General features: G+C 34.2%; 1 long non-coding RNA gene across 1 annotated transcript; it reads right to left on the bottom strand.

Moving 5' to 3' along the window:
• Window positions 1-2,752: 2,752 nt before the first annotated feature.
• LOC130647241 (uncharacterized) lies at window positions 2,753-5,193 on the bottom strand. The gene is made up of 2 exons (XR_008982826.1): window positions 4,589-5,193; window positions 2,753-3,371 (listed from the first exon to the last, which is right to left on the bottom strand). It is a non-coding gene; the product is annotated as an uncharacterized LOC130647241 (long non-coding RNA).
• Between the last annotated feature and the right edge of the window lie 8,906 nt (window positions 5,194-14,099).

The raw sequence follows: 14,099 nt of genomic DNA, 5'->3' as shown, positions 1-14,099 counted from the left end.
TAAGAGAAGCCATATATGGTTGTAATTTGTAAGATGAGAATGTACAATTTTTGCGTGTCTTTGGTCGTCTTTCGCTATTTAGGGATTCATTTCAGAGTTTTTTTTCGGTAACAACAAATGCCAAAAAGATTAGCAGAGTGGATGTAATTGTTGTCTACAATAAACCAAATGGGTTTGTTTTAATATAAATTATATCTACTTTTTTAGTCTCTTTGCATTGCCAATATTACCGTTGCAAATCAATCAAGTTGAAAGAAAACGATAATGAAATTAACAAAGCAAATGTTCCCTGCAATTAAGTAATAATTTGTTTCGCAAATAAAGCATTGTGCACGTAATTTCTGTTTCCATTAAAAATTCGATATTGTAGTCAAAATAGTTTCAAAAATTCTGTTTGTGTATTGCTGCCTTAAGCTAAAAATTAATTGCCTCATTATCAGGATCAGATCCAGAGATGAGGCTGTTTTAAAAGTGTAAGAAAGGATGACTTTGGGGATTTAACTTTGACTGTATTCCCATATATCCTCCCAAGTAAGAATATTTGTTACAGATATAGCAGAGTATGATTCGGTTTTTTTCTTCAATGATCACCCTACTGTTTCCGTACGTTATACTATATCATACTATATCTAAATAAAGCATTAAACTGCAGGTGTATTTCGAATATTAGTACCGGAACAACAGCAACAGCACAATTAAGAAATTTCACCTTGTATATTAAGAACAAAAATTATCATCATTTATGTGGAAATAACATATACCTGACGATATCAATTTTAACTTTTACACGTTGTCACTTTTGTATATTACTATCACAACTTTTTATCTAGGATTATTTTTTTCAGTATTTTTTTGGTAGTGTAATTAATGAGAGTCATGCGAAGAAGTTCCTAGTGCATTTAAATGACAAAATTCGTGCAGGCATATCATTCTTTTCACTACACCATTATTAAAGATGCAAATCCTTAACTTATGATGAACATTAAAACAACGCTTTAATCTTAGACATGATTTAAGCGGCGAATGACATTCGCACCACAACGAATACTATACCATAAGGCTACCAGTCTGTTGCAAGATTAGTAAAAAAGTCTTTTCACATACAATCGTTACAGGATTATAATTTTTTTCTAGTTTATCAAACATCATTTCACAAAATTTACTAGCGTGAGAAGGATTTTATAATCCACGAATTTAAATTACCGCAAAATATTTGGTCACTAAATCAGCAAAAAAACGTAGTACGCACATAGTCATAAGAAAGAGAGATAGCCTGGACACTGCAGCAAGCGCACTCCGCTCCCCGTATTGAGGTTGTGTTCCGGGATTTTTTCGTACCCAGTCTATTTTAGAGTGCACGAAATAAAACTTTTTAGCGGCAAAATTCAACATTCGTTTGCTGACAATACATCATTACTGTGCTATACTTTGAACGTTGAGATTGAATGCAATGTTATTCCTGGGGCAAATTGTTCTATATGGCTGCTCGAGTTTCACACGTAAAAAAATATACGATATTTGGATTACCCAAAGGAAATGACAAATATAGCTTCTCTTAAAGGGGAAACTTGTAGCTGTTATCACGATAGATACAGTGGTGGACAATCTTTTGAAGATACAAATTGAAAATTATACCCTTAATATTTGTGAAAAACATTTTTTTTAAGCTTACTAGGAACTACTTCTAGACGACGGAATAAGCATAAAAATGATAAGTTCTCTCCTTCTTTATCTGTAAATGAAAAAGGGAAAAAAATGGTACCTGGATCGATGCCGCACCTCAATTTACAAGAAAAAACTTTGCCTGCAACCAGGTAAAACAAATGTACATATATTAACTATGTTTTACATATATGTTATACATATATTTATATATATATATATATATATATATATATATATATATATATATATATATATATATATATATATATATATATATATATATATATATATATATATATATAATATTGGTAAGGTTAAAAAGTAAATACGACTTGTATACAACTTAAAGTTTCACGCATCATATATATATATATATATATATATATATATATATATATATATATATATATATATATATATATATATATATATATATATATATATATATATATATATATATATATATATATATATATGGAGATGGTATCTGTCAATCGTTTTCAACACAACAAAAAAAGGCACGAAAAGCACTAAGCATGTTGCAGTCAACTTTAAACACTCCCGTAAGTCTATATGCACCAATTTCATTCACTTCACCTAAACGTGTTTTGTTGACTATGCAAGATATTCATGGAGAAAATAAGGCATTAAATTTATAAAATAAAGAATTGAAGTCACAAGTAACACGAAACGAACTTGAAACAGCATCAATGGCTTAAAGGGGGATGCGAACTCCAAAATAAGCCGAACTTTGGGTAAAAATTAAGTTTTTTATACCACAGCATTGCTGAGATTGAACATTTTTTTAAACACCACTGCCAGCGCCACTTTTGTATTAGCTCTATGGACGTAACATAAATAAAAATGTTTTTCAAGCTACATAGGGTATGGTAAAGGGTAGGCCGGGAGTCATTGTCACATAATAAAAAGGTCTCAACAGTTATCTAAAAAAAAATAATGTCAATTATTCAGACACTTTAAGATAGAAAATAAAACAATCCGTTTTTGAAAAGGCAATTGCAACGTATGTAAGCGCAAACTATGGAACTGCCAAGGACTCCCGCTTTAAATACATTGGAAATAAAACTACAGCTATACAAGTTTTTATAAATAAAAATCATGGTACAAAGTGTCTGCTGCTGAAGAGTAGGGATAACTATAATACACAGTAAGAAAAAATGCATGTCTTGTTGTAAATAACTCTATAATATACACTTCCAATGTTCCCATTCTGACAACATGTCGCTAAATCCGCTAGTCGGAACTTCACGAATTGGTTAAGGATAAATTTTTCAATTTGATTTATTATTATTATTTGTTTATTTCCTTATATGCTGCGCTGGGCATAATTCAAAAAAATTAAGAAAATATAGATTCGATTCGCATGTATAGCTATACATCCGATTTTACCGACATTAGAAAAGGATATTTTGCCCCTATGATTATACGCTATAGAAAAAGGCTACAGCCTTGACAATAAACGGAAAATTTTTGAATAATAACACATCTGTTACATCCATAAATGTCGCAATCAACCATAAACGTCGCAATAGCCATAAATGTCGCAATCAACCATAAATGTCACAATCAACCATAAACGTCGCAATCAACCATAAATGTCGCAATCAACCATAAACGTCGCAATCAGCCATAAATGTCGTAATCAGCTAAAAATGTCGCAATCAGCCATAAATGTCGCACATCAACTATAAATGTCGCAAACTTAACCATAAATATCGCACAAAATTTAATGATCAAGCATAAATGTCGCAAAGTCTTTTAACACCTAAAACAACTTTTGATCGGAAATTCATTGATCGAAGAAGCAACCTTTGAACAGAAATTTATATTCAATGAACAAAGAGAAGAAGAATAAAATGCTTGGTCGATAATAAAATGTCTTTTTGCTTGAAGCTATTTACACACCTAACGTTCTAGAAAAAGCATTGTTTCGGCCTAAAATAGCTAAAATTGCGAACCACCCATATTGCAGTGCTTTCAATGTTAAATATGCTGCGTTCCACCTCACTAGCTTCCTGTATCATTTTTTCTTGGCCGCTTAGCACTTTTTGAGAGCATTTCTTTGAGTTCCAAAGAAATACTACTACATCTACCCCCACTTAAATTGGTCAAATCTTTGGCACGCATCCTCATACTCGCAGGAATCTCATTTGTCACTAACTTTAAATAAATGGAGACGATACATCCATTTGAATCGTCACACACTCCACTCTCATCTGTCATACCAGTATTTTGACCACCTCACCCGCAGCTCTCTCGTTATCCATATCGACTACCTCACTCTGCTCTAAGCTTCCATCTTCAATTCTATTTTCATCAACCACAACGATCTCATCTCTTACATCAGTTCCACCAACCATCTCGCCCACATCTCTTATATTATTATCAACAATTCCGTTATCATCATCGTAGACAAAGGTCTTGATCCCAACGTCCTCTCGGTCTCTTGCAATTGTGAAATCAATACCGCTAAATACTGACATAATGCTCACCACTACCTTCAGGATAATATCCAACAGGAATGTTTTCAGCGTCTTCTCTTGGCATGGTATTATGTATTCTTTTGCATTGAGCATGATATTTTCAATAGGGGCACTTATGAGACCCCTATTGAAATATACAAGTGGTTTGATTTTTTGTCCACAGCCATATTTTTTAGTTTTTATATACAGTATATGAAGAATTTCAAATTCTGTTTAAAAAATGCGACATTTATGGTATATAATATTTATATAAGTTTGGTTGATTGAACGACATTTAATTCGGACCTCGCGTCCCAGGTAAATTAAGAACAATTATGAAAATGATTTCTATATACAAAATAATATTAAATGGATGGATAAGATATAAATTCATAGAAATATTGTCGAAGGGACACAAAAAAGTAGTTTGACATACTCACAAGAATCTTTTGAGTTTGTATGTATGTTTTGATAAAAATCAAGATGATTGAAACACTGAAATTTTAAACAGTAAAATAAATTAAAGTCTCCAAAAAAAGAATTCACTGCAGAGACTATAGAATAGTGTATGGGAAACATTTCGTCTGCTGTGATTTCCAGCTGTTTATTGTTTTTTTGTGATAATTTCCTCTGGTATATGTTCTTTCATATTAAGAAAAACAAATAATACAACATGGAAAAAATATATAAACAATCAAAATAAATAACAATGGACAGGCGTTATATTTATTGTAGCTAAGTAATTCGCAATACTAATAAAGCTGCAACAAATAAGATAGAAAATCACCTGTCCAAGCCAAATGATCTCCATAAGAATGAAGTATTCAAATTGAATATCTCCTAATCTTGAGAGAGTAAAAAAGCCCTATGCTATCCCAAACCTCTGAAATATTCCGGTTTACGGGTTAATAATTGATGAGATTTCATCATCATTTATATTTAACATAATTAACATCAAAAATGTTTGTATAGCGTCGCACATGTTACCATGGTGACTCAACATTGAATAGGTGATCAGCTAGAAAGATGAGCAAATATTTTCCTTAATGTTATTGTTAAGGTTTGCAAGATCATATTAAAACTTTTATGTGCAGTCCGTAAAATTTTATCTGATTAATTTGGCAGAAAGTTTCGCGAATTTTAACTCTTTTCGCGAAATTGCAGATAATCCTCGGCTCCCGAAAGTTTTTCCTACTAATTAGTTTCATTTTTAAATTTCCTGTGAAATAAACACGTTCTCTCTCTCGCGCTAAAAAGTATAAATTTGACAAATACCGCGCCTCATTCCTCTCTAACAAACGACAATTTAAACGCGGCATTCTAGCTCTTTTCGAGCTTAACCGTACAGATAACTACTTAGTAACCGTACGGATAACTACTTAGTAACCGTACAGATAACAACTTAGTAACCGTACAGATAACTACTTAGTAACCGCACGGATAACTACTTAGTAACCGTACAGATAACTACTTAGTAACCGTACAGATAACTACTTAGTAACCGTACGGATAACTACTTAGTAACCGTACAGATAACTACTTAGTAACCGTACAGATAACTACTTAGTAACCGCACGGATAACTACTTAGTAACCGTACAGATAACTACTTAGTAACCGTACAGATAACTACTAAGAGCTCGAGGATTTTGGGAAAAAAGACAAAATGCATTTTATGATATAAGGGTCTTTGATCCAAATGCATCGCGTTATTTTAACCAAATCCTAAAGCAATGTTATGTTAGAAACGAGGCTGCGAAGAGGAATCAATACAACGAAAGAGTATTGGAAGTCGAGAACGGATTCTTCACACCGTTAGTTTTCTCGATTTATGGCGGAATGGGTAGAGAGTGCCTAACATGCTACCATCGATTGACTGAAGACATCGCCGCGAAAAAAAAAGCAAAACCTGGGCAATGTGATATCGTCGATCCAGACGAAACGGAGTTTTTCATTCTTTGAAATAGTTGCCTATATTTACTTTCAAAGAGAAATAGAGTTAAACCGCTTAAACAGTGGAAAATCACTAGAAAGAAAACTTAAAAATAAGAGATTAGCATATTTACTAAATGGGATCATAGCGTATTTTTGATTAAAGAACAGTGCAAAGCTAGCATGAAGAAGAATTGGATATTGCAACCACGTAATGGCACTTCTGCCAAAGGTGGCTAATTATTCATTCAACTAGCTACAAAAGGTACCGGAGGAGATAGTTTGCACTAGCAGACTTCGGCAGTGGGGGGGGGGGGTACCTACAAGTGAAGCGGAAGTGAAGAGTCCTGTAATGGAAACAAGAATACAAAGAAAAAGTTAACAAAAAAGGAATATCATCTACATTGTATAACCCTAGAAAGGTAGCCATAAAAAAGTTCACTGGGAAAAATTGGTCAACTTTCAAAACTCTTTAAAAGAAAAACACTTAAACATTTGTCTTGCACGCTCAATTCCACTCAGAGATGTATCACAACATGAGCAAGTTCACACACCTTATGGGGCATTTGTTTTTCAGAGTCCACTTTTCTTTCACTTGAACCTAGTTGACAATGAACCAATGCCAAATCTGAAAACCACTGAACATAGCTATCAGCCATTACTCATGACTGTCTACGATAAAGATCACCCATATACCCCCTTAGATTGGATAGTGACACCCCAAGAAGAACAGTTTTTTTAATACTATTCGACTTTAATTAGAGAATGCCATAATCTTAGAAAAAGATACCATAATACAGTCAGAGTGTAACCTCTTGGTTTCAAGTAGAAAAAATAGGATTACCTTAAGGAATGCACACAAAGTTCTTACACGCAAGAGGAACGTCAAACTCTTTCAGACTCACTATTAAATCCACAACAAATGAGTGAACACTCAGAAATAGTGCAAGACGCCATAAAGCAAGGTAAAATATATGACCGTAAGCTAGTAAAAAATATGAAAATATTTTGAAATACCATTTAAGACGAGATGTTACAGTTCGTAAAACTGATGTTGTAGTTTAACCGAATTTGATTTGGTATGCTGCTAGTCCAGATGATAAGTGACAAGTCGAAAAAAGCACCATATGTCGGTCTTCTGGAAATTAAGTGCCCCAGGTAGAAAAGGAACAGTAAACTTCTAGCTAGCAGTCAACTTCTTGACGATAACTTCTATGATACAAAAAATTGGTAAACTAAAATTATAAAGAAACCGCCCTTATGGTTATTATACGAAAATACAAATGGCAATGGGTTTGTCTGGTGCAACATTTAGTGACTTTGTTGTTTATACTTTTACTGGATTAATAATTATTCGTACTTCATTTGATGAAAAATAATTTTCAGATCTTGTCAAGAAAGTAAATCAATTTTACAAGACCCGCATGTTGGCCAAAATCATAGAAATAAAATAAAATAAAAAATGAACTAAAACTGAAACTTTATAGTGAAACTTATATTAAAATTATGAAAATTATAATATAATAAAATGTTTGACAACATACGGTAGCAGAAGGCTAAAAATCAAGGTCAAAAAAACCACACATCTCTTATAATAATACGGAGAGTGTGTCCGTCTGTCTGTGACAGGCAAAGTTGATGTCTTCATTTTCCTTTGATGTTGCCGAAAAATGCATGTCTAATATGTTAAATTTTCTGACGTTACGACGCGACGAAATTAACACTACTTTAACGTCAATATCCTATATTAAATTAATGAAGCCATTACAGTGCACCTAAAACTTTGAGGCCAAATAACTTGGAAACGAGGTGGTGACGTCAATGATTTTTCACCGCGTGGGTAACTAGGGACCAACTAGGACCAATTTGGGTAATTTTCCCAAACCTGGGTCCCTGAATCCGTTTCGGAATGGACGGGTTGATGACGTCATCGAAAAACCTTCAAATCCTAATATCTCTGCAACCGTTTGTCAAAAATACGCGATCCTATACATTTTCTTGCTCAGCGTTTCAAGATCTATACGATGAAGGCAACAGGCATACACATTTCTGAAAAAAAACATTTTGTGTTCTGACATGTCTCTGCTGACGTCATCAAAATTTAAATGACGGTTGTTTTTCTCTGTTATCCTGCCTAAGTGGATTTTTCCACGGGCCTTATCGACTAGTGATCAATATAATAATACGCCAGTTCCGTGTGTCTGTCTGTCACTTTTGCAAAGTGGATTACATTCTTCAAAATTTTCTTTAACAAATTCTATAAAACATCGCCTATAAAATTGTTCTGTAATTTACCAAACTTTACCGATAAAATAGCATTGACGTCAAAGGAAAGTTAATTAAGATTAGTGAAGCCATTACAATGCACTTAAAACTTTGAGGCCAAATAACTTGGAAACGAGGTGGTGACGTCAATGTTTTTTCACCGCGTGGGTAACTAGGGACAACCTGGGACCAATTTGGGTAAGTTTTCCAGACCTGGGTCCCCGAATCCGTTTCGGAATGGACGGTTTGATGATGTCATCAAAAAACCTTTAAACCTTGATATCTCTGCAACCGTTTGTCAAAGATACATGATCATATACATTTTCTTGATCAGCATTTCAAGATCTATACGATGAAGGCAACAGGTATACAAATTTCTAAAAAAATATATTTATTTTGTATTTGCACTGCTGCCGTCAGCAAAAAAACTAAAACAACCTATTTTTCCATTGTCCTTCTGCCTAAGTGGATTACTCCACGGGATTTATCGACTAGTCTCTTATAATAATACGGAGAGTGTGTCCGTCTGTCTGTGACAGGCAAAGTGGATGTCTCCATTTTCCTTTGATGTTGCCGAAAAATGCATGTCTAATATGTTAAATTTTCTGGCGTTACGACGCGACGAAAATAACACTACTTTAACGTCAATATCCTATATTAAATTAATGAAGCCATTACAGTGCACCTAAAACTTTGAGGCCAAATAACTTGGAAACGAGGTGGTGACGTCAATGATTTTTCACCGCGTGGGTAACTAGGGACCACCTAGGACCAATTTGGGTAATTTTCCCAAACCTGGGTCCCCGAATCCGTTTCGGAATGGACGGGTTGTTGACGTCATTAAAAAACCTTTAAACCCTAATATCTCTGCAACCGTTTGTCAAAAGTACATGATCCTATACATTTTCTTGCTCAGCGTTTCAAGATCTATACGATGAAGGCAACAGGCATACACATTTCTGAAAAAAAACATTTTGTGTTCTGACATGTCTCTGCTGACGTCATCAAAATTTAAATGACGGTTGTTTTTCTCTGTTATCCTGCCTAAGTGGATTTTTCCACGGGTCTTATCGACTAGTACATGATAATAGCCAGTGCTGATACTTTTTTATCCCCTTTGTAGGATGTTGTTGCATCTTTTTGTAATAAGGGTGACATTAAGTTACACAGCATACAACATACTTTTCAAATCTGATTTATTGAACCGTGTAGAAATTTCATCCCTGATAATGCGAAATTTTTTTACACGTTCAATTGCTCTTTTCACATGTATACAGACCGATGCCTTATATGCCTTATAAGGATCTAAAGCAGGTGGTTATGTTAATTTGATTATTCATGTTTGTTTAAGAAAAAAACATCTTAATTTGTGCTACACGTGTGCGCAGTAATGTTTTGTTAACATTTTGCCATGTCTAGCCTCGTTTACATGCAAAACAAATTATTGCGCAATAAGTTTCGGAAGAGGCGTATTGAAGTAGCACACAATATTTTAGTGTTGTTAATTTTAGTTTTTAGTTTAATATTTTTGAAGTCAGAGCATATAAAAGTTTTTTAAAATTAATGTGTTTTATTTGGAAAGCAGGTGATGAAAAAAACTGACACAAGACGATAAACAAAATATATATTCAAAGCTACAAACAAAAGTTAATAAACTGAGAAACAACGCAAATAAATAACAAAATAACACTTACCATATCTAAACAAATGTTGTTTATTGCCATATTCTACTATGAGTAAATTTTGCTATCTTAGCTCTTAACCACATCCAATATTTTGGTCATAAACTATATACAACTACCTATAAACAAATGCGAAAGAGTTTTCCCTTGCGAGGTTGACAATCACAACACTCCCACCCCTGTGAGAATTTCATTTGTGCGATATCTTTATATGTCGTGCCGTAGTTCTAATGCGTTGCGTTTCCGTCTCTTCTCTATTTTTCTGCTGTTTAAATCCTTTGCATTGTCTTGATAAAAAAACTAGAATTCGTTGATGAACTGTCTAACAGAAGGTGATTTGGTGTAATTACTTCAAAATCTTCGATATTGTCGCTTAATGATGTTGTTGGTTTGGAGTTTATAATGGATTCCACTTCCGCTGGCACTGTAACGAGGACTTCTTTGATTGTCCTCTTCTTTATGATCGCTTTAAATGCTCTTTTTGTCACTTTGACAACTGATTCCTAAGCTCCACCCATCCATTGGCTTAAGGGTGGATTAAATCTCATATTATTGCATATTCCAACAACTCACTAGAATTTTTTATTGGACCAATGTTTCTTAGTTCTTTAGATATTTTCTTGTTCACCAAGAAAATTTGTTCTCTTATCGTTTCAAATAACGCATGAAGTGCCTCTCCTGGTTTAAAATCTGGTTCCCGCGAGGATAAAGCCGTCAGTCGATCGATCTCCGGCTAATTCTAAATTTACAGCTGTAGTTGTTAGACAGGTAAATAATACTCCGTTTACGCGTACCTTCTGTTGATCTGCTACTCTGTGTTCCACATAAACCAGTTCGAGAATGTCAACTCAGTTGGTGTAATTGCTGGGGAATCAATCGTAAATCTCTCTCTTTTGTAGGTCACTTATGATTGGCATGTGGAGCTTAATTTTAAAGCTTTTCCGGACGAATTTTTTTTCTTTTTTAAACCAATACTTTTCGCGTACCATCAACAATGTTTGATCTCTTCCACTTTGCGCGTTGGTCAGGTGTGTTTGCATCACTATAAGATATGACAAGCGATAAGATAATTTAATATTTCTTTTTCTATCCTATTTTTCTTTGACTTGATCTATTTGCGTTTTACTTTTATTATCGAGTACCACCGCCGCATAAATAGGAAAAATATTGCATTTACTTGTGAACTATATCATAACATTAAATTTTAAGATATTTTCATTTGAGGTGATTTTAGGTCATTCTGGACTACAAATAAATCGGACGTTATTATTTTCTTTGTCCGAAATGTTTTGCACTTAACGTATGTAAAATAGTCTCTGCATATAGCTTCGAAAGAAAGAAGAGAAATATCAGCTGTATAAACAGATCAAGGTTGATTAAACACAACTTGATAAACACGCAGGAGGAATGCACTCGTCATGAATCAAGAATCGTTTAAAGATGTATGTGTTTGCACTAGTGTTTATAAAGAATTTTTAGAATGACTTTTGTGACTTCACGAAGCAAAGTAAGATCTTTTACACTAATTGATCCATATTAGTATCGATTTTGCCTTTAAGTGAATATTAGACAAGTTTCAAACACTCACAAAGTTACGTGACGTACGGGCATGCGAAGATTAAAAATTACAATGGCTAATTACATCGATACTTATTATTATTACTAGTCGTAACCCGGGGAAATATCCACGGGGTCGCCCGTCGCGTTCGCCCGTCCTTTAAATTTACCCGTCGCAACAAAGTGGACAAAAATATATCGCATTTGGTATTGGTGCGCATTTTAAAAATTTCGTGTTACCGTTACGGGACGCGGCTTTCGCGGACACACAGACAAAATACGGCTATTATTAAAGAGATTATTATTGAAATTATTATTATTGAAATTATTTACCCAGGATGACCTCTTAATTTTTCAGGAATGCATAAAAAAGGTCCTAAAATTAGTATAACAAGTTCCAAGTATTTTAACGTAACTATTTAGTTTAACTAGATTTCAATTATTACAGCGTTTATATTTTTTGTTATTTATATTATTCGTTTTCCTGGACGAAGAGCTAACGATAAGCGAATTATCTAAGAATATTTTAATTTCCTGTAAAATTGTAAAAAGAGTTAACGCCTTCATTTTTTAAAAAGATAGCACTGTTTACGCTCTTTACAGTCAAGCATAAAAATAAAAAAACATTGTTATCACAGGTCGCTTATATAGACGTGATATCGAAAACCCGAAAGTATTAATCAGAGGGTAGGTGAAAATATGTAAAACACACAATGAACGATACATTTACAAAGTGTATTCTACGGAATAATACGTTGAAGGCTACACTTACGTGGGTGATTTTGCACAGCTGCGTAAAATATCATCGGTTGTCTCGATGTTTAAATACGCATCAGGGGGGCTTAGGAGTATTTATTATATATTACAATAAATTATAAGTGGACACAAGAAGCTATACGTAGGTTATCAATCGCGGATCTCCCTGTCTACAATATTTCAGAAAAACCCTGCCGTGTTATGAAAAAGATAGTAATAATTTTATTGATAATTGCACAAGATCATATCTTAAAATGGCGACAATCAGATGGGTCTTCTGTGCCATCACTCTGACAATATTATGTTACAGTGTGAAAGCAACATTATGTCCTTCTGATTTATCGCAACTACCGAATCTTTTATGTCATGTTGTTAAGGTGATGTTTCCAAACTTTGTCCCTGGTTCTGGACCGGCTATATATTTCGTGGACAGGCTCTTCACTACAGGCGATACAAACGTATGGGATGGAATAAAAACAGATGTTGAGAAATATGTCGGTGAAAAGTTTGACACTTATAAAACAAAGCAGTTAAATATATGGCACCAATCAATGGTTTCAAGATTACATACATGCATGTCCAAAGTCGATGTCCGATTTAAACGATCCTGCCTTCAAAACTTGCAAGAGGACTTGTCAGGATACGAACCGAAGTTTCGGGGACAGACTGATAAGGAGAATGCTCTGTATTTAAAATACTACGATATCTACGTTGTTACCTTTCTTTCTGTTTCGAATATGTTGAAGAGTATATCAAACACAACACGTCAAGCTAGTATCGACAGAGATGTGGCGATAAAAGCTCGCATTTTCGAGAGGCATCTCAAAACAGCTGTACCGTCTGCGAAGCAATACACCTGCCGCGTGATTAAAATCGAAGTGCGGCGTGAGTTTTTGATAGCGTTCTGGAAACACCAGATGTATTGGCCTAAAGATCCAAAAAACATGTATATTCAAAATATACCCGAGTTTAGCCCTTATCATAAAGGCTGTGGTGTTTTAAAAAAAGCGGTTTATTTTCAGTCGCGTATTTACAACACTAAAACAGATAAAGTTCTTAAAGGAGGGCCATGGACATACCTTGCTTGCACGCAAAATGAGGGAGTTACTCGAGCTATCCTTATGGCACAGCCAGCATGGAATGCACATAACAAGGCATGTCTGAGAACCGTTTCATCAAATCTTTGGGATCAAGTTACAGAAAGAATAAAACAATTGAAAAACTTATTTTAACTTGTATTCTAAGCATGTTTAAAAGTGGAATAGAGTGAATATTTAAACATATGCATAATGACGCCACTGATAATATACACGTACAAAAAATTCTATCACATTTGAGTAATTTAAACTTTCTTGTAGAGAAAAGCGTAGTATGAGAAATTATTAAGACTGACTAAAAACGTGATTGATCAAGTAGGGAAAGATAAATTTCCATCGGTGCGAATTCTCTTGTCGCACTAGCATTTTTTATCATTTATTTTATTTTCGTATTCATGAAAATCACAGTCCTATGTGCACATTCCCGGTTTTAAGCGGCCCCAAAAAGGCCGGCATGAATAGGGTTAACACGAACTCTTGACCACCAGAACGTATTTCAAGAATGAAAAATATGATATAGCAGTCTGTTATTCCGCTAGAGTGGATGCTAGAAAGACAGTTGCATCTCCTTTTTTCAGGATTAACAAAATCAAAAATAATCAAGAAATAAACATACAAAGATGGCGACATACCAAGCGAATAGCACTGGACTTTTAAATTTCT

This window comes from Hydractinia symbiolongicarpus, chromosome 6, assembly GCF_029227915.1.
Source record: "Hydractinia symbiolongicarpus strain clone_291-10 chromosome 6, HSymV2.1, whole genome shotgun sequence".
NCBI classification, from domain to species: domain Eukaryota; kingdom Metazoa; phylum Cnidaria; class Hydrozoa; order Anthoathecata; family Hydractiniidae; genus Hydractinia; species Hydractinia symbiolongicarpus.
The sequence above is the reverse complement of the archived record's forward strand: the minus strand, read 5'-3'. Positions and strand labels throughout refer to the sequence as shown.